Source organism: Pinus tabuliformis, chromosome 2_2 (genome assembly GCF_031772625.1).
Source record: "Pinus tabuliformis cultivar Carrire ecotype Pingquan chromosome 2_2, CPIR1, whole genome shotgun sequence".
Classification (NCBI taxonomy): Eukaryota; Viridiplantae; Streptophyta; class Pinopsida; order Pinales; family Pinaceae; genus Pinus; species Pinus tabuliformis.
The window spans coordinates 222,393,339-222,416,541 of NC_142300.1; positions in this window are offsets into that span (position 1 = coordinate 222,393,339).

The window sequence follows — 23,203 nt, forward strand, 5'->3', positions numbered from 1 at the left end:
GAAGAGGTATTCATTCGCATAGGGAATGCCCTGGGGACTTATCTTGACCATGATCGCACATTCGTGGAATCAAGGAACAGAACCCTTGCTCGTATTCTGGTACACTTAGACACCCGCGAGGGTTTGGAGGAGAAGATTACCTTGCATTGGGGGAAATACACTAGGATATAGATTTCGGATTACGAAGGAGTTCCATTTTGATGTCGACGATGCCACAAGGTGGGGCACATATTCAAGGACTGCCCCCTCAACAAGAAACCTGAGGATACTCCTATATCATCCACTGCACCCTCCAGGACTGTCTTGCCGGCTATCCAGCGTGCTCCTACGTCGGGACCTACTCACTTGGCCAACATTTCTCAAAAGGTAGCGGATGAGGCTCGCAGGAATCTCTTGCCGCTGGTCACCAGATCTCGGGCAGCTACAGAAGCTGCCATAGCTTCGGGTACATCTCTCTCTCCTCCCTCCTCTTGTATTTCTCTCTGTTCCTCCTTGCATGTACCGTCCATCTCTGTTGCACATTGCACTTTGCCCACCTCACTAGTCATTGCACCATCTGCTCCCTCTTTGCATTCATTATCCTCGCCCTACTCTTCTCCATCTTCATCTCGGGGGTCAAAATCTCATCACTACAATCTTCATCCTCGTATTCTAACTCGAGGGTGCTCGATGCATTTTGTCGGATTGGGTCTTGCCATACCCGGTTCAGCTCCCATGTCTTCTCGAGGGATAAAATCCGACCTATCAAAAGCTATCAGACGTGCTGGAGCTGAAGTTGCCTCTGGCCACCAATCTACTCTTGACGGGGTTCTGTTGATGCCTCGAAAATCGCTGCAACAACATTGGGGAAAACCACCGGGTCCGGACCTTAAAGGCAGCTCCTTTTCCGTTTGGTGTGGTGGCTCCGACTGGAAATAATGGGACCAGTTTCCCAATAATTGATAAATAGGATGGATAAGTGGTTGATTCTCTAATATATAATGATAATGGATGAATGATTTAATCTAAAAAAGTAAAATTATAAACAACTATCCTATCCCGGGAAATTTCTGCTTTAGTGCAACATTTGACGATCTTTATATACAAATAGGTATATAGATGACTCTATTGGTAAACAAAGACATTTATTCATATGATAATTACTTCGTTCAAGTAGTTGAAAAAAGTAATCATGAAAACATTATTACACTATTTTTCATATATCATTGACATAAATATGATTGAAAGAATAACACTCCTTAGACATTCAATAGTGATAAGTATAAGGACTACTGTTAAAACACATACATATATCCAATGATAGCCAGATTAAATAAATGCTGATTCACATGAGAGAATGAAGCAAGAGCATAGATAATAGTACCACATGTTATTTGGATCACTCCCGATATCAATCGCATTCAGATTCCTTCTTCTAACTTAGAAACATTTCCATAACAAAGCAATAGTGCATATCTCATCAAAGCTTTCTTTGTTAAAATTCAGAATATTGGCCTAGTCTTCATAAAAAATATATCAGAAGCACAATAGTGTGACTTACTGATTTGAGTTTATACAAAAACTGAGGACCCTTTCTAAAGACAATGAAAGGGTCTATAAATACTATCTAAGCTAACTAATTATGAAATAAAAATGCTATTAGGTGGTATAACTAAATCATGAGAATCTCCTCGAAATAGGCCTGTTTGCAATCGGCAGCATGATTCACTGTTTCGGATGATCTTCCTTTGGCTTGAGCGGGCAGATAGCAAGCATTGGTTGCAATTTTGGAGGGTGACTCGGACGAGAATGCAGTTGGGCTGAGTATGTGGCATCATGGATTTCAGGAATCATGTAACTGATTGCATTGGTTAAACATTTGAGTGCTGCCCTTTGACTGTAAGGTTTAACTAGGAAAAACCAAAAGGTATCCCAGGTTAAACTTTTGATGCCGGCGATTAATCTTCCGCTCTTCTCCAATTATTGATTGCATGTTTGTTCCAATACTTTGGTTGATGGCAATTTACCTGGAGTGCACTGTGAAATCAAGTTAGACAGATAAAGAGTATCATTGATTAACTCAATTAAATTACTGGTTGATAATCTGCATCTTGAGGTTTCTCTTTCTGCTTTCATCAATTGTGACTGCCATTCTAGGAAAATGATTTCTTTGTGTGACTCTAGAATTTTAGGCAGATTTGCGGCTTGCCCTTCACTGGTTTCTTGCCAAGCAAGAAAGTTGGTTAAAGTCTCATCGGCCTGTTCCAAATCCTGCCTGGCATCGACTGATTTGTCAATTATTGATGAAGTAATCTCATAGAGGGGCTCAACCAGGGAAATATTATGACATAGCAATTTTAGCTGTTTAATCAATGCTTTATTGATCTGGAGAGCTTCGGACCTGAAGTCTGCTGGTTGAGGAAGACTCTTGAACTTTTCTACTTGGTGTGACAGTTGAGCGATTTTCTCATCTTTTGTCTTACTCATTTGTTCATTCATTGTCTTCAGCTTGGCCAATGCTTCGGATAATTCTTTTTGTTTCTGTACTGTGTTTTGGTCTATCCTCTGCTTCTCCTTGAGCAATTGCTCATTTAATTGGTTGTTTATTTGCTACTGTGTTGATAGTTGTTGTTCTAATTGTTCTATTTTTTGGTGTCTTTCGAATACCTGTGACTGTAATGAAACAATTGTTTGGTCTTTTTCCTTTAGTAGATTGCTTATTTCCAATGCTTTATCCATAGTAGCTGCCGAATAGGCTCTGGCATACTGAGAAAGTTTTGTGAGGTCATTGGAAGGATTAAATTCTTCTTTTCATACCACATTAGCCATCTCTGTTTGTGCTGGTAAAAGGGAAGATTGATCAAGTCTTCTCCTTTTCCTTTGTCTTTTCACTACAACCCTATGTTTGGGACTGTAAAAGACATCTAATGGTGGTATGTCTTCTATCTGCAAAACAAATTGATTGGATGGATCCTTAGGAATTATTTCTACATCTTTGTTGGTGGGTAGGCCACTGGTCCCTTCAATTGGAACCGTAGTTGTTGCTCTCCTGACCAACTGTTACTTGAAGTGTGCTGAAACCTTGTGAACTTTCAGGATTGCTTATAATGGAATCAAATTGTTGCCATTATTTAAGGAGTTTGGGATCAATCTGAGTATCTATATCGATATGTTCACTGTCCTGTTCCTTTTCTTTTTCCTGTTCTTTCTCCTGTTCTGGCTCTTTTCCTTTCTCGGGAATCTTCTCCATAGCAGGAGGTTTGTCAACAATTTGCTGTTCAGGCTCGCTTGACTGGGTTGTTGGGGTAGTAGCTAATAAGTCTAGAGGCAGAGTTTGCAACCTCTGTTCTCTGAGCCTATTGAATTCTACCAGCCCTTCATCTTTATATTTCATTTTGGCCAATGTTTTTACCTGAAATAATGATTCTGCTGAAGAAAACAGGTCATCAAATTCATCTTTTTCATGATCAAACTTTGTGAGTTTGGCTTGTTCAAGAACATTATAGGCAACTTTCCTTGGATCGTATTGCCTGTTAGGAATGGTTGCAAGATTGAGCATGTTTATTTTTCCTGCCTCCTTTTCTGCATGTTTGTAATCATGTAGAGTGTAAACACCACATTTCAAAGGAAATGTAGGCCACACCTGCTTTTTAGAATTTTTAAGAGTTTTGGATATTCCTGCTGTTGTTATCTGGTAAGCCAATTATCGAGGTAACAAATTATCAGGTACATACAGAGGAAGGACATGGGGTCTTGCAAGGCTACCATAAAACCTTATATATGTAAAATTGTCTTCCCCGAACCAATTCCCTACAACAGACAAGTCAATCCCTGCTTCCTCGAAAATCCTTGGGGTAGGCTTATCAAAAATAGCATAATAGATAGGCAACATGAAACCATTATAGATTTGGTACAAGTGGTCTTTATAGTGAGCCTTCCATAACATCTGATGATAAATGTGGATTGGCTTAGGGTCTTGGGAAGTCCATCTCCACCCGAGTACCGGGTATTCAGAATTAAAGCAAAGAATATCCATAATATAAGCACTGTAATAAAAAGGGGGAATGGTCTTGGTGGTTTTGCGTGAATTTGATCTAAATTCAAGAATTGCAGTGGCTAATTTATCAGACAATATGTTTGCCCAATCCATCACATAACTATTAACCACCGCTTCCATTAAATGAACCATTTCAATAGTGAACTTTGCAGAGTCATGCATTCCCCACATTCTACACATCATTGCCCTAGCTTAACAGTAAGGAGATGACAATGATTCCACAAAGTACTTACCTGATGATTTATGTTTGTGCTTTGCGGGATTCTGTCTCCACTGCTTAATTTGGGTCGATTCAGTCTCGTTCTCCTCTGCGAAATTTTCAAGGAAGGCTTTGTTGTATTTCTTTTCAGGTTTGGGAAAGTGATACATCTTCCTTAAGTCATTAGGCTGAAATGAGCCAAAAATCCTTCCGTCAACTGTGCAAAATGTTCTATTTGAAATTGAAATTTCTTCTACCACCCATCTCACTACATCAGTGTATGGAAGAATTTTTTCACGTGCTGCTATCCTGTGTAAATATGAATCGGCTAAATCTTTAAGGGAAGCTTCCGATTTATTAGTTGAGTCTGCAGTAGCTTCTTCCGATACTTCCTCAAGCTCCTCTGCTTCAATTAAATTGTAGATGCTTTGCCAACTAGTATTTCCAAGGCCGAGACACGTAGTGTCTAAGATTAAACCTTTTTTACTTGGTCCTGGATCATTGGTTGGCTGTACTGTTGCTGTAGGAGTCGCTGCTACTACGGATTTCTTGGATTTCTTTCCCATTTTTTTCAAATTCGTTATTTCGGTGGAGTTCTGCACAAGGAATGAAACGAATGTGAAATAGAGAATAGCTAGTATGAACCAATATGAAAGAATTATGTTGATTAGCGGATAATAAAGGATTATAGTGAAACTGCCGCAGATACAATCTAAAGGAAAATCTCACCATAACTGCTTCATTAATTAGCCGTTTAACCTGTCAATCATGGTAAAGGAGTTTTTAAATACCCATTATATCGTTTATATGATGAATGATCCATTCAAGCATGGCTTAGATTCTTTGGCGGATAATCAGAAGTAAATCGCAATCGGCGATTGGTAATGTGAATAGAAAGGCTTCAATATTTGTCCAAAATATCTTTCGATCGCCGAAAGGTGATACAACGCATGCAAGCCTTTTAATTACGTTTTCGAAACACGCGCCTTGATTTAACGCATCGCAATCGGAGATGGATTCGGGTCTTATTACTTATGCTATTGTAACTTCGCCGATCGCCGATTGCGATATGCCTTATTGCATCAGAGGATTTGAATGTGCCATTAAACATGCGTTGGGTTGCTACTGCTGATTGCCGATAGCGATATCGCATCGGAGAAATGAGGGAGGTGTTGAGTCTTGAAAATGTCATTCATTTCCATTACACTTTCACTATTATGTCCATTATATCACCTCCATTTCACCTCCATTTCACTACTCTGTCACCACATTCATCCCACTTTCATTATCATTGGGCCACATTTATGTTTTTCCAATCTTTATTAATTCTAAGCCTTTTAAATGAATTTTGGTTAAAAATTAGAAAATAATGTGCATATGCTTATACCTAACAAATGGGTTGAGATTGTTGACATGTGTAGGTTGAAAGGTGGCTTCTAGAAGACCCTTATGTGGCACCCTAAGGCCAAATTCGAATTTGAGTGGTAAGAATCATGGGATCATGAGGATATGTGTCACATCCCCTAATTGTATTGTAACTCTAAGAAGACATGTGTCTTATCAGTTCCTATTTTGATTAAGACTCTAGAGGTAGAGGGAGAGATTCATGGACTCTCATTAATGAGATGGCTTCTCATATTTTTGTATAAATAGGAGATCACTCTCCTTCATTTGTTAGCTTGTTAGTCTTTTAGCTTATGAGTTCTTAGCTTGGAGTTTGTAGTTCTTCCTTGATGGCTTTTGAAAGCTTTGGAGAACCTTGTTGTACTTTGTAATTTTGAAGAATTTGAATAAAGCTTTGATGTTCTCAACATGGAAGAAGATGTGAAGTAGATGTCATGGAGCATATAAGAATGTAAGGTAGAGTAGATTTCATTTTGTAAATTTTGCTTTGATTTCATTATGTCATTTGATTGCTTTCAAGTTTGATAGATTAGATTTTTCATTCATGCAATTTTAATTCATGCAAGTGTGTTCAACCGGTTGATTGTAGATTAGTAATGCACATAGCTTTTTAATGACTAATGACATGACAGAATCATCTTGTCCTTCTGCTGATTTATTTTCTGAGTTCTAATTCCAACATTGTTATTTCTTTCAGCATTGTTTTGCTCATTTACTTTCATGCAAATTTAGATATCATATTACTCAGCTTGTTTATGATTACTCCCCATAAGGCAGATTGAGTTGAAGGGTAAAGGATCAGAACAGGGGTTGAAGTAGTGTGATTAGTTAAATCTTAGTTTCCTTTTATGTAATTTAATTTCCTGCAATTTAGATATCATATTACTCAGCTTGTTTATGATTACTCCCCATAGGCAGATTGAGTTGAAGGGTAAAGGATCAGAACAGGGGTTGAAGTAGTGTGATTAGTTAAATCTTAGTTTCCTTTTATGCAATTTAATTTCCTGCAATTTAGATATCATATTACTCAGCTTGTTTATGATTACTCCCCATAGGCAGATTGAGTTGAAGGGTAAAGGATCAGAACAGGGGTTGAAGTAGTGTGATTTCGTTGCTTTGCTTTAAGTCTTTGAGTTGCTTTAAGTTCAGTTTTTACTTTCTTTTTTCATACAGCAGCAAGGATACTGAATTTCATAGTCACTAGCTCATTGATTGGTTGTTGCATTCCATTTTGATTGAAATAGCTGCATATTTACACTTTTGTTCAAGTACTAATTCCATCAATAACATGTTTTGAGATCTTTTGAAGTGCTAAAGTTTTGGAAGTTACCATTAGGGACATAGGACTTAGGCCTTGTCTTGAAATCTCTATCCATACTTGTCCTTTAAAAGTATTCTTAAGACCTTAGAATAGGATTTCCATTTGCATTAGACACTTTAGGAAACCAACAAAAACAAAACTTCAAAACAAAATAAAATCTATAAAACAACGAAGTAAGAAAAAGGTTAACTAAGCACATATGGTGCACCACACTTCATCAGTTTACGGTACCTAGATTGATAATTTATGTAGAGCAATTTAAGACGCTAAATTGACTAGACATTTTGGCGCCGTTGCCGGGGAAGTGTAATTAGGAAACCTTATTTCTTACATCTAAAAAAAAATAATAATTCTTGAGTATGCTCTCCTCCTGCACTTTGTGTGATCTGGAGGATCAGAAAAAGGATTGTTATGTAAAAAAAAAATTAATAATTCTTGAGTATGCTCTCCTCTTGCACTTTGTGTGATCTGGAGGATCAGAAAAATAATTGTTATAAAAAAAAAAAAAATAAATAAAGAGGAGACAAAATAAACTTCATCATTTCAATTGATTCAAAAAAATAAAAAATAAAAATGAAACTCAACTGCTTTGATAGGTTCAAATTGTCCAAAATTGACTGGTTGTGGTTTGTAGTGGTCCTCAAAACACTGTATCCTGTTTTAATAAGGTTTTGCAACTTAGCTGTGGAAAGTGCCCTGATTCTGTAGCCAGTTGAGAATTCCGCAGCTGTTTCAAGGTTTAGCAGGTTACAAGCGTCCAATGAAAAAACCGACCACATGGGCATCTCCAGAATTGTCCCGACATGGATCCTATCCTAGTCACCCAGCTCAGATTGATGAAAAACCAGCCTAGGACCTCAGTCAAAGTCCTGTTTTTAACATGTTTTTCTTGAAGTATTTATTGCCTGAAATTGAAAATCATTAATCCTTTTATAAAATTTTACAATTTCAGAGAAGAAAAAAGAAAAAGAAAAACAATCTATGACTATCTTCAATCCTAGCTTCCATTGTGGCTTCAAAAAAAAAAAAAAAAAAAATCTGCCTCCCTGATCAAGCTTTGGCCTGAAACAAACCTGCAACATAAAAAAAATGCACTGTATATATGAAAAAAAAACCAAGGGATCGAATGTTAAACGATTAGGTAACAATGAGGAGGTGAATGCAAATTTGTAGAATCCATGTTAACTCCATCAAGGGGCCTCGACATTTCTTTTTAGAGGCTGAAATTTATTTCAGGTGTTGAGCTCCTTGTTTGAAGACCGAATCATGCATTTTTGGAGATAACACTCCAGGTGTGTCACTTCCTCTAAAGCTAAGTTCCATGCCCTGTCTCTCTTCAGCGTGCACCTCAAAGCACCCTTTCTAATCCATAATCAAATCTGCAGGCGAGGTACATCAACATCCAAAGTAATCCATCTGAGAGAGAAATAGAAAAAAAAAACTCTTCGAGGGAGGGGTAGCTTGTTAGATGGGAGACTATCGTGTCTGCTTCCGCTGGCCCTGTAATCCTATCAATTAAGCCAATCACTCCTGTTTGTCCTTTTTGCCCATGCCATGCCATTTATAGATACGTAACAAGATGTGTGTACTGTTCTGTGCATTCATTTTTTTTTTGGACTGACAGCATAATCAACTTGTGGACTGTTCACTCCCGCTCCGTGAAGGTGGACCACCATTAGTGACAAGCACAACTAAGGCAATTACGCAGCAAATCAAACCAGAAGGCCGAATGCAACAATTTGTAATAATGCAGAACAGTAAAAAAATGTCAACTCAGGAAAAACGCAAAACACTGAAAAATGTCAAATTTCAAACGTGCTATTTTCCCAAATGGAGGTGAATTTAGAAAAAATAAAACATGGGTTTTTTTGCCAGTTGGGTTAATTAGATAACTCAAAAACCGTTTGAAGAAATTTGTGGCGGTCTAGGAGAAATCCTCAGTTCTTTGGAACCCCTTTTTTTTGCTACCGCGTGAAGAAAAATGGAATTTGAGTTAATTAACTGATAGTTTGATGTGTGATTCAATTCGGCGTGCCTGAGGAAAGGGATTGTAATTGGGAATCAACTATGTGCTGGTATTCAAGCTTAATTACATGTCTTTAATGACTAACAGTCCTATGCAACGTGTGACTGTGCTTCAACAACAAAGACGTGTTCAAAAATCATACGGCTCCTCTCCACTGTACTTTGCGCAACCATTTCATCAACGTGTAATGTCTCTCATGCAGTTGTTCGGTTCAAAAATTTCGACTCCACTTCACTACCCTACCATTGTGTTAAAGCTGCACCTTGTTCGCATACGTCTCCATTTCATTTTATGAACCCATCTCGACTGTTCATCCTCTGTTTCCGCTTACAGTTCCTGAACACTCCCGTTACCCGTATCCATCTTCTATTTTTACCCATTGTTCTTCCATAAACCTTGCAACATAGCCGTCTTACCTCTGTTAAACCCTCACACGTAGTTGAATTCCAGATTGAATTTTAAACAGAGGAAATGATGGGTTGATTATTAAGGGCAGAACCGAAAGAGCCTAAGTTTATGTAAAGGCCAAATGGTTATGGTCATGGTTATAGGTTGTTTATCAAACTATAAGTCCATCACTAAAACTATTTTGCACCATATTCCACTACCATTCACAGAGTTCCTACATGTAGACAATGAAAAAAAATAATTCAAAATTGATGATTCACTGTTTCAGCCACTTTCCGTAGCTGTTTTGTTAAACTCTAGGTTGCAGGTGTCATCAAGCAAAACAAGCCACATGGGTAGCTGGGGGAATGTCAGTACATGGATGGTGTCCTATTCATTCGGTCAAATTTGATGAAAAAGACCCCGGTCAAAGGGAAGTCAAGTTGAGTGTTATCACTAAGTCGCCACACTGAGTCGCCACACTAAGTCGCTGCATGTTAAGAAAAAAATAAATATTTTTGAATCAATGAAATGAATAAGTTATTTGCTCACTTTTCTGAAGGTATTGATTAATTTTGGATTGATGATGAAAGATGAATGGCTAACTTTTTATTCAAGATTTTTAGCTACAGAAACTGTGCACATTCCGCAGCTAAAGTCCACTTCCGCAACTGTTCTCCAATTCCGCAGCCAGAAAAACCTCATTGTTCAAATCAACCTAACTTTTTCATACAAAATCAGATTTTGATGATTTAAGTACCATTGGAAAGATCTCAACAATATCTACACAATGAGAAATCCATCATTTAAGTTTGAAATGGCAAATAATGAAATAAATTGCTAAAAAGAAGCAACATTAACTTGAGGCACTAATTCCAAATCAGGTATAAATTCTTTTGATTTTTCCTTTGAGAACTTGTTTCACTAATACAAATTCTTAGTTTTGTGTGTAAATATCATAACTAGAGAGATTGGCCATGTCTCTCCTTTGATAATCTTACATTCCATTGCAGAAAAAGTATTAGTTCTTTTTGCAAGTTCCAGGAGGAAGGACAAATGACTACAAGAGAATGGTGTCTCTCTAAGAGACCAATTTGTTTCATAAGAGGATGATCAACAACAAAGAGGAAATATGCTGATGCAAAATCAGATCCAAACACTTGAAAAAAAAAAACTTTCAGATACTATTGTCTCCATCACATCCATACTTCATAATAAACCATTCACCTCATTCCACTCCATACTTTCCACTTACATTCACATACACTTTCCATCTCTTTTTGTCCATTCATAACCCACAAATAAAAGCAAGAGGCTCATTCATATGCTTATTGCCCATTGCCATTTCTACTCTCCATTGCCATCTTCCATTTTTATCTTCCATTTTCTGTCATTTTCATTCCGCAAATAAGCCCTGCTTCAATGCAAATTATTGAGTCCATAGTCCTTTGAGTCTAAGTTCTTTGTAAAAACACATTGAGGCTTGCATGCCTTAATGGCAAGTCCTCATGCTGAAAAACAATGGGAATACATTAATGTCCCTTGTTCGTTAGATCTTCTAGGTGACTCGACATCAGAAAATTCATTCGTACCTAGCAAGATGTGTTTGGGCATCTTGACTCTCATTGTCATCAATGGTGAGAGTTTTCGTGTTGATTAGTGGCATCCATTAATGGCCACTAAGCCAACAATTTCCTACTATGTTCGACATCAGAACATCTTTTCACATAGTAGGAATTGTGCCAATGAGTTTTGAAGACATGAAGACTATTATTTTCAGCATTTTGGAGCAGATTCAGCAAGTTTTAGTAGAAGCAATAAAAAGTCATCTTATCTCTCTATCCATGACTCCTCTTGTTCAGCCACTTGAAGAAAAATATGATCAGAATTTTTCAGCCACCACACATACAAGTCATCCATTCCAAAGGGTAAGTGAAGGTACGTCATTTTCTAACTTTTGACCATAGAATTCCATAAAAAGCTAGAATGATAATTGTTGGAAAAACATTTCTCTTCCTCATTTCATAAAATTGCCAATACCATCAGTTGGGGGGGAATACATTCATATTCATATCTTGCCATGTCCATATCATATTCAGGAGCCCACATACTTCCAACATATATTTATTATTACATTGCTATTATGAGCATACAATGGCTTTTGAAAAAAGTGCTTAAAAGATAAATTGGATACAAACAAAATCATGGTTGTCACATAAGAACCAACCATCATGCAATCCAATAAAGATTTACTTTGCAACAATAATCAAAATATCATTATGCAAAGTTCAAAGATCAAAATAGAAGGCAACAACAAAAAAATGGTTGTAACACAAGAACCAACCATGTTGCAATTCAAGTGAAACACTTTGCAGAAATATGAAGTTATCAAATGATATCATGCAAAGTTAAGCCAAAGCTCAAGGATTAAAAGAGCTAATGTAATATATATTGCATGAGGACATGCAATAGTTTCAGTTGGGGGGTATGTTGAGTCTTGAAAATTTCATTCATTTCCATTACACTTTCACTATTATGTCCATTATATCACCTCCATTTCACTACTATGTCACCACATTCATCCCACTTTCATTATCATTGGGTCACATTTATGTTTTTCCAATCTTTATTAATTCTAAGCCTTTTAAATGAATTTGTGGTTAAAAATTAGAAAGTAATGTGCATATGCTTATACCTAACAAATGGGTTGAGATTGTTGACATGTGTAGGTTGAAAGGAGGCTTCTAGAAGACCCTTATGTGGCACCCCAAGGCCAAATTCGAATTTGAGTGGAAAGAATCATGGGATCATGAGGATATGTGTCACATCTCCTAATTGTATTGTAACTCTAAGAAGACATGTGTCTTATCAGTTCCTATTTTGATTAGGACTCTAGAGGTAGAGGGAGAGATTCATGGACTCTCATTAAAGAGATGGCTTCTCATCTTTTTGTATAAATAGGAGATCTCTCTCCTTCATTTGTTAGCTTGTTAGTCTTTTAGCTTGTGAGTTCTTAGCTTGGAGTTTGTAGTTCTTCCTTGATGGCTTTTGAAAGCTTTGGAAAACCTTGTTGTACTTTGTAATTTTGAAGAATTTGAATAAAGCTTTGATGTTCTCAACATGGAAGGAAATGTGAAGTAGATGTCATGGAGTATATAAGAATGTAAGGTAGAGTAGATTTCATTTTGCTTTGATTTCATTATGTCATTTGATTGCTTTCAAGTTTGATAGATTAGATTTTTCATTCATGCAATTTTATTTCATGCAAGTGTGTTCAACCGGTTGATTGTAGATTAGTAATGCACATAGCTTTTTAATGATTAATGACATGACAGAATCATCTTGTCCTTCTGCTGATTTATTTTCTGAGTTCTAATTCCAGCATTGTTTTTTCTTTCAGCTTTGTTTTGCTCATTTACTTTCATAGATATCATATTACTCAGCTTATTTATGATTGCTCCCCATAGGCAGATTGAGTTGAAGGGTAAAGGATCGAACAGGGGTTGAAGTAGTGTGATTAGTTAAATCTTAGTTTCCTTTTATGTAATTTAATTTCCTGCAGTTTAGATATCATATTACTCAGCTTGTTTATGATTATTCCCCATAGGCAGATTGAGTTGAAGGGTAAAGGATCAGAACAGGGGTTGAAGTAGTGTGACTAGTTAAATCTTAGTTTCCTTTTATGCAATTTAATTTCCTGCAATTTAGATATCATATTACTCAGCTTGTTTATGATTATTCCCCATAGGCAGATTGAGTTGAAGGGTAAAGGATCAGAACAGGGGTTGAAGTAGTGTGATTTAGTTGCTTTGCTTTTAGTCTTTGAGTTGCTTTAAGTTCAGTTTTTACTTTCTTTTTTCATACAACAGCAAGGATACTGAATTTCATAGTCACTAGCTCATTGATTGGTTGTTGCATTCCATTTTAATTGAAATAGCTGCATATTTACACTTTTGTTCAAGTACTAATTCCATCAATAACATGTTTTGAGATCTTTTGAAGTGCTAAAGTTTTGAAAGTTACCATTAGGGACATAGGACTTAGGCCTTGTCTTGAAATCTCTATCCATACTTGTCCTTTAAAAGTATTCTTAAGACCTTAGAATAGGATTTCCATTTGCATTAGACACTTTAGGAAACCAACAAAAACAAAACCCCAAAACAAAATAAAATCTATAAAACGACGAAGTAAGAAAAATATTAACTAAGCACATATGGTGCACCACACTTCATCAGTTTACGGTACCCGGATTGATAATTTATGTAGAGCAATTTAAGACGCTAAATTGACTAGACATTTTGGCGCCGTTGCCGGGGAAGTGTAATTAGGAAACCTTATTTCTTACATCTAAAAAAAAATAATAATTCTTGAGTATGCTCTCCTCCTTCACTTTGTGTGATCTGGAGGATCAGAAAAAGGATTGTTATGTAAAAAAAAAAAAACTAATAATTCTTGAGTATGCTCTCCTCTTGCACTTTGTGTGATCTAGAGGATCAGAAAAATAATTGTTATAAAAAATAAATAAATAAATAAAGAGGAGACAAAATAAACTTCATCATTTCAATTGATTCAAAAAAATAAAAAATAAAAATGAAACTCAACTGCTTTGATAGGTTCAAATTGTCCAAAATTGACTGGTTGTGGTTTGTAGTGGTCCTCAAAACACTGTATCCTGTTTTAATAAGGTTTTGCAACTTAGCTGCGGAAAGTGCCCTGATTCCGTAGCCAGTTGAGAATTCTGCAGCTGTTTCAAGGTTTAGCAGGTTACAAGCGTCCAATGAAAAAACCGACCACATGGGCATCTCCAGAATTGTCCCGACATGGATCCTATCCTAGTCACCCAGCTCAGATCGATGAAAAACCAGCCTAGGACCTCAGTCAAAGTCCTGTTTTTAGCATGTTTTTCTTGAAGTATTTGTTGCCTGAAATTGAAAATCATTAATCCTTTTTATAAAATTTTACAATTTTAGAGAATAAAAAAGAAAAAGAAAAACAATCTATGGCTATCTTCAATCCTAGCTTCCATTGTGGCTTCAAAAAAAAAAAAAAAAAAATCTGCCTCCCTGATCAAGCTTTGGCCTGAAACAAACCTGCAACATAAAAAAAATGCACTGTATATATGAAAAAAAAAAATCAAGGGATCGAATGTTAAACGATTAGGTAACAATGAGGAGGTGAATGCAAATTTGTAGAATCCATGTTAACTCCATCAAGGGGCCTCGACATTTCTTTTTAGAGGCTGAAATTTATTTCAGGTGTTGAGCTCCTTGTTTGAAGACCGAATCATGCATTTTTGGAGATAACACTCCAGGTGTGTCACTTCCTCTAAAGATAAGTTCCATGCCCTATCTCTCTTCAGCGTGCACCTCAAAGCACCCTTTATAATCCATAATCAAATCTGCAGGTGAGGTACATCAACATCCAAAGTAATCCATCTGAGAGAGAAATAGAAAAAAAACTCTTCGAGGGAGGGGTAGCTTGTTAGATGGGAGACTATCGTGTCTGCTTCCGCTGGCCCTGTAATCCTATCAATTAAGCCAATCAATCCTGTTTTTCCTTCCTGCCCATGCCATGCCATTTATCAATACGCAACAAGATGTGTGTACTGTTCTGTGCATTCATTTTTTTTTTTTGGACTGTCAGCATAATCAACTTGTGGACTGTTCACTCCCGCTCCGTGAAGGTGGACCACCATTAGTGACAAGCACAACTAAGGCAATTGCGTAGCAAATCAAACCAGAAGGCCGAATGCAACAATTTGTAATAATGCAGAACAGTAAAAAAATGTTAACTCAGGAAAAACACAAAACACTGAAAAATGTCAAATTTCAAACGTGCGATTTTCCCAAATGGAGGCGAATTTAGAAAAACTAAAACATGGGTTTTTTCGCCAGTTGGGTTAATTAGATAACGCAGAAACCGTTTGAAGAAATTTGTGGCGGTCTGGGAGAAATACTTAGTTCTTTGGAACCTCTTTTTTTTTGCTGCCGCGTGAAGAAAAACAAAATTTGAGTTAATTAACTGATAGTTTGATGTGTGATTCAATTTGGCATGCCTGAGGAAAGGAATTGTAATTGGGAATCAACTATGTGCTGGTATTCAAACTTAATTACATGTCTTTAATGACTAACAGTTCTATGCAACGTGTGACTGTGCTTCAACAACAAAGACGTGTTCAAAAATCATACGGCTCCTCTCCACTGTACTTTGTGCAGCCATTTCATCAACGTGTAATGTCTGTCATGCAGCTGTTCAGTTCAAAAATTCCGACTCCACTTCACTACCCTACCATTGTGTTAAAGCTGCACCTTGTTCGCATACGTCTCCATTTCATTTTATGAACCCATCTCGGCTGTTCATCCTCTGTTTCTGCTTACAGTTCCTGAACACTCCCGTTACCCGTATCCATCTTCCATTTTTACCCATTGTTCTTCCATAAACCTTGCAACGTAGCCATCTTACCTCTGTTAAACCCTCACACGCAGTTGAATTCCAGATTGAATTTTAAATAGAGAAAAGTATGGGTCGATTATTAAGGGCAGAACCGAAAGAGCCTAACTTTATGAAAAGGCCAAATGGTTATGGTCATGGTTATAGGCTGTTTATCAAACTATAAGTCCATCACTAAAACTATTTTGTGCCATATTCCACTACCATTCACAGAGTTCCTACATGTAGACAATGAAAAAAAAAATTCAAAATTGATGATTCACTGTTTCAGCCACTTTCCGCAGCTGTTTTGTTAAACTTTAGGTTGCAGGTGTCATCAAGCAAAACAAGTCACATGGGTAGCTGGGGGAATGTCAGTACATGGATGGTGTCCTATTCATTCGGTCAAATTTGATGAAAAAGACCCTGGTCAAAGGGAAGTCAAGTTTAGTGTTATCACTAAGTCGCCACACTCAGTCGCTGCATGTTAAGAAAAAAATAAATATTTTTGAATCAATGAAATGAATAAGTTATTTGCTCACTTTTCTGAAGGTATTGATTAATTTTGGATTGATGATGAAAGATGAATGGCTAACTTTTTATTCAAGATTTTTAGCTACATAAACTGTGCACATTCCGCAGCTAAAGTCCAATTCCGTAGCCAGAAAAACCTCATTGTTCAAATCAACCTAACTTTTTCATACAAAATCAGATTTTGATTATTTAAGTACCATTGGAAAGATCTCAACAAGATCTACACAATGATAAATCCATCATTTAAGTTTGAAATGGAAAATAATGAAATAAATTGCTGAAAAGAAGCAACATCAACTTGAGGCACTAATTCCAAATCAGGTATAAATTCTTTTGATTTTTCCTTTGAGAACTTGTTTCACTAATACAAATTCTTAGTTTTGTGTGTAAATATCATAACTAGAGAGATTGGCCATGTCTCTCCTTTGATAATCTTACATTCCATTGCAGAAGAAGTATTAGTTCTTTTTGCAGGTTCAAGGAGGAAGGACAAATGACTACAAGAGAATGGTGTCTCTCTAAGAGACCAATTTGTTTCATAAGAGGATGATCAACAACAAAGAGGAAATATGCTGATGCAAAATCAGATCCGAACACTTGAAAAAAAAAACTTTCAGATACTATTGTCTCCATCACATCCATACTTCATAGTAAACCATTCACCTCATTCCACTCCATACTTTCCACTTACATTCACATACACTTTCCATCTCTTTTTGTCCATTCATAACCCACAAATGAAAGCAAGAGGCTCATTCATATGCTTATTTCCCATTGCCATTTCTACTCTCCATTTCCATCTTCCATTTTTATCTTCCATTTCCTGTCATTTTCATTCTGCAAATAAGCCCTGCTTCAATGCAAATTATTGAGTCCATAGTCCTTTGAGTCTAAGTTCTTTGTAAAAACACCTTGAGGCTTGCATGCCTTAATGGCAAGTCCTCATGCTAAAAAACAATGGGAATACATTAATGTTCCTTGTTCGTTAGATCTTCTAGGTGACTCGACATCAGAAAATTCATTCGTACCTAGCAAGATGTGTTTGGGCATCTTGAATCTCATTGTCATCAATGGTGAGAGTTCTCGTGTTGATTAGTGGCATCCATTAATGGCCACTAAGCCAACAATTTCCTACTATGTTCGACATTAGAACATCTTTTCACATTGTAGGAATTGTGCCAATGAGTTTTGAAGACATGAAGACTATTATTTTCAGCATTTTGGAGCAGATTCAACAAGTTTTAGTAAAAACAATAAAAAGTCATCTTATCTCTCTATCCATGACTCCTCTTGTTCAGCCACTTGAAGAAAAATATGATCAGAATTTTTCAGCCACCACACATACAACTCATCCATTCCAAAGGGTAAGTGAAGATACGTCATTTTCTAACTTTTGACCATAGAATTCCATAAAAAGCTAGAATGATAATTGTTGGAAAAACATTTCTCTTCCTCATTTCATAAAATTGCCAATACCATCAGTTGGGGGGGAATACATTCATATTCATATCTTGCCATGTCCATATCATATTCAGGAGCCCACATACTTCCAACATATATTTATTATTACATTGCTATTATGAGCATACAATGGCTTTTGAAAAAGTGCTTAAAGGATAAATTAGATACAAACAAAATCATGGTTGTCACACAAGAACCAACCATCATGCAATCCAATAAAGATTTACTTTGCAACAATAATCAAAATATCATTATCCAAAGTTCAAAGATCAAAATAGAAGGCAACAACAAAAAAATGGTTGTAACACAAGAACCAACCATGTTGCAATTCAAGTGAAACACTTTGCAGAAATATGAAGTTATCAAATGATATCATGCAAAGTTAAGCCAAAGCTCAAGGATCAAAAGAGCTAATGTAATATATATTGCATGAGGACATGCAATAGCTTCAGTTGGGGGGTATGTTGGGTCTTGAAAATGTCATTCATTTCCATTACACTTTCACTATTATGTCCATTATATCACCTCCATTTCACTACTATGTCACCACATTCATCCCACTTTCATTATCATTGGCCACATTTATGTTTTTCCAATCTTTATTAATTCTAAGCCTTTTAAATGAATTTGTGGTTAAAAATTAGAAAGTAATGTGCATATGCTTATACCTAACAAATGGGTTGAGATTGTTGACATGTGTAGGTTGGAAGGAGGCTTCTAGAAGACCCTTATGTGGCACCCCAAGGCCAAATTCGAATTTGAGTGGAAAGAATCATGGGATCATGAGGATATGTGTCACATCTCCTAATTGTATTGTAACTCTAAGAAGACATGTGTCTTATCAGTTCCTATTTTGATTAGGACTCTAGAGGTAGAGGGAGAGATTCATGGACTCTCATTAATGAGATGGCTTCTCATCTTTTTGTATAAATAGGAGATCTCTCTCCTTCATTTGTTAGCTTGTTAGTCTTTTAGCTTGTGAGTTCTTAGCTTGGAGTTTGTAGTTCTTCCTTGATGGCTTTTGAAAGCTTTGGAGAACCTTGTTGTACTTTGTAATTTTGAAGAATTTGAATAAAGCTTTGATGTTCTCAACATGGAAGGAGATGTGAAGTAGATGTCATGGAGCATATAAGAATGTAAGGTAGAGTAGATTTCATTTTGTAAATTTTGCTTTGATTTCATTATGTCATTTGATTGCTTTCAAGTTTGATAGATTAGATTTTTCATTCATGCAATTTTAATTCATGCAAGTGTGTTCAACCGGTTGATTGTAGATTAGTAATGCACATAGCTTTTTAATGACTAATGACATGACATAATCATCTTGTCCTTCTGCTGATTTATTTTCTGAGTTCTAATTGCAACACTGTTATTTCTTTCAGCGTTGTTTTGCTCATTTACTTTCATGCAAATTTAGATATCATATTACTCAGCTTGTTTATGATTGCTCCCCATAGGCAGATTGAGTTGAAGGGTAAAGGATCAGAACAGGGGTTGAAGTAGTGTGATTAGTTAAATCTTAGTTTCCTTTTATGTAATTTAATTTCCTGCAATTTAGATATCATATTACTCAGCTTGTTTATAATTACTCCCCATACGCAGATTGAGTTGAAGGGTAAAGGATCAGAACAGGGGTTGAAGTAGTGTGATTAGTTAAATCTTAGTTTCCTTTTATGCAATTTAATTTCCTGCAATTTAGATATCATATTACTTAGCTTGTTTATGATTACTCCCGATAGGCAGATTGAGTTGAAGGGTAAAGGATCAGAACAGGGGTTGAAGTAGTGTGATTTAGTTGCTTTGCTTTCAGTCTTTGAGTTGCTTTAAGTTCAATTTTTACTTTCTTTTTTCATACAGCAGCAAGGATACTGAATTTCATAGTCACTAACTCATTGATTGGTTGTTGCATTCCATTTTGATTGAAATGACTGCATATTTACACTTTTGTTCAAGTACTAATTCCATCAATAACATGTTTTGAGATCTTTTGAAGTGCTAAAGTTTTGGAAGTTACCATTAGGGACATAGGACTTAGGCCTTGTCTTGAAATCTCTATCCATACTTGTCCTTTAAAAGTATTCTTAAGACCTTAGAATAGGATTTCCATTTGCATTAGACACTTTAGGAAACCAACAAAAACAAAACCCCAAAACAAAATAAAATCTATAAAACGACGAAGTAAGAAAAATGTTAACTAAGCACATATGGTGCACCACACTTCATCAGTTTACGGTGCCCGGATTGATAATTTATGTAGAGCAATTTAAGACGCTAAATTGACTAGACATTTTGGCGCCGTTGCCGGGGAAGTGTAATTAGGAAACCTTATTTCTTACATCTAAAAAAATAATAATTCTTGAGTATGCTCTCCTCCTGCACTTTGTGTGATCTGGAGGATCAGAAAAAGGATTGTTATGTAAAAAAAAAAATTAATAATTCTTGAGTATGCTCTCCTCTTGCACTTTGTGTGATCTAGAGGATCAGAAAAATATTTTTTATAAAATAAATAAATAAATAAATAAAGAGGAGACAAAATAAACTTCATCATTTCAATTGATTCAAAAAAATAAAAAATAAAAATGAAACTCAACTGCTTTGATAGGTTCAAATTGTCCAAAATTGACTGGTTGTGGTTTGTAGTGGTCCTCAAAACACTGTATCCTGTTTTAATAAGGTTTTGCAACTTAGCTGCGGAAAGTGCCCTGATTCCGTAGCCAGTTGAGAATTCCGCAGCTGTTTCAAGGTTTAGCAGGTTACAAGCGTCCAATGAAAAAACCGACCACATGGGCATCTCCAGAATTGTCCCGACATGGATCCTATCCTAGTCACCCAGCTCAGATCGATGAAAAACCAGCCTAGGACCTCAGTCAAAGTCCTGTTTTTAGCATGTTTTTCTTGAAGTATTTGTTGCTTGAAATTGAAATCATTAATCCTTTTTATAAAATTTTACAATTTCAGAGAAGAAAAAAGAAAAAGAAAAACAATCTATGGCTATCTTCAATCCTAGTTTCCATTGTGGTTTCAAAAAATAAAAAATAAAAAAAATCTGCCTCCCTGATCAAGCTTTGGCCTGAAACAAACCCGCAACATAAAAAAAATGCACTGTATATATGAAAAAAAAAACCAAGGGATCGAATGTTAAACGATTAGGTAACAATGAGGAGGTGAATGCAAATTTATAGAATCCATGTTAACTCCATCAAGGGGCCTCGACATTTCTTTTTAGAGGCTGAAATTTATTTCAGGTGTTGAGCTCCTTGTTTGAAGACCGAATCATGCATTTTTGGAGATAACACTCCAGGTGTGTCACTTCCTCTAAAGCTAAGTTCCATGCCCTGTCTCTCTTCAGCGTGCACCTCAAAGCGCCCTTTCTAATCCATAATCAAATCTGCAGGCGAGGTACATCAACATCCAAAGTAATCCATCTGAGAGAGAAATAGAGAAAGAAAAAGCTCTTCGAGGGAGGGGTAGCTTGTTGGATGGGAGACTATCGTGTCTGCTTCCGCTGGCCCTGTAATCCTATCAATTAAGCCAATCAATCCTGTTTGTCCTTCCTGCCCATGCCATGCCATTTATCAATACGCAACAAGATGTGTGTACTGTTCTGTGCATTCATTTTTTTTTTGGACTGATAGCATAATCAACTTGTGGACTGTTCACTCCCGCTCCGTGAAGGTGGACCACCATTAGTGACAAGCACAACTAAGGCAATTACACAACAAATCAAACCAGAAGGCCGAATGCAACAATTTGTAATAATGCAGAACAATAAAAAAATGTTAACTTAGGAAAAACGCAAAACACTGAAAAATTCCAAATTTCAAACGTGCGATTTTTACAAATGGAGGCGAATTTAGAAAAACTAAAACATGGGTTTTTTCGCCAGTTGGGTTAGTTAGATAACTCAGAAACCGTTTGAAGAAATTTGTGGCGGTCTGGGAGAAATCCTTGGTTCCTTTGAACCTCTTTTTTTTGCTGCTGCGTGAAGAAAAACGGAATTTGAGTTAATTAACTGATAGTTTGATGTGTGATTCAATTCGGTGTGCCCGAGGAAAGGAATTGTAATTAGGAATCAACTATGTGCTGGTATTCAAGCTTAATTACATGTCTTTAATGACTAACAGTCCTATGCAACGTGTGACTATGCTTCAACGACAAAGACGTGTTCAAAAATCATACGGCTCCTCTCCACTGTACTTTGCGCAGCCATTTCATCAACGTGTAATGTCTCTCATACAGTTGTTCAGTTCAAAAATTCCGACTCCACTTCACTACCCTACCATTTTGTTAAAGCTGCACCTTGTTCGCATACGTCTCCATTTCATTTTATGAACCCATCTCGGCTGTTCATCCTCTGTTTCCGCTTACAGTTCCTGAACACTCCCGTTACCCATATCCATCTTCCATTTTTACCCATTGTTCTTCCATAAACCTTGCAACGTAGCCGTCTTACCTCTGTTAAACCCTCACACGCAGTTGAATTCCAGATTGAATTTTAAATGGAGGAAAGGATGGGTCGATTATTAAGGGCAGAACCGAAAGAGCCTAAGTTTATGAAAAGGTCAAATGGTTATGGTCATGGTTATAGGCTGTTTATCAAACTATAAGTCCATCACTAAAACTATTTTGCGCCATATTCCACTACCATTCACAGAGTTCCTACATGTAGACAATGAAAAAAAAATTCAAAATTGATGGTTCACTGTTTCAGCCACTTTTTGCAGCTGTTTTGTTAAACTCTAGGTTGCAGGTGTCATCAAGCAAAACAAGCCACATGGGTAGCTGGGGGAATGTCAGTACATGGATGGTGTCCTATTCATTCGGTCAAATTTGATGAAAAAGACCTCGGTCAAAGGGAAGTCAAGTTGAGTGTTATCACTAAGTCGCCACATTGAGTTGCCACACTAAGTCGCTGCATGTCAAAAAAAAATAAATATTTTTGAATCAATGAAATGAATAAGTTATTTGCTCACTTTTTTGAAGGTATTGATTAATTTTGGATTGATGATGAAAGATGAATGGCTAACTTTTTATTCAAGATTTTTAGCTATAGAAACTGTGCACAATCCGCAGCTAAAGTTCAATTCCGCAGCCGTTCTCCAATTCCGCAGCCAGAAAAACCTCATTGTTCAAATCAGCCTAACTTTTTCATACAAAATCAGATTTTGATGATTTAAGTACCATTGGAAAGATCTCAACAAGATCTACACAATGAGAAATCCATCATTTAAGTTTGAAATGACAAATAATGAAATAAATTGCTGAAAAGAAGCAACATCAACTTGAGGCACTAATTCCAAATCAGGTATAAATTCTTTTGATTTTTCCTTTGAGAACTTGTTTCACTAATACAAATTCTTAGTTTTGTGTGTAAATATCATAACTAGAGAGATTGGCCATGTCTCT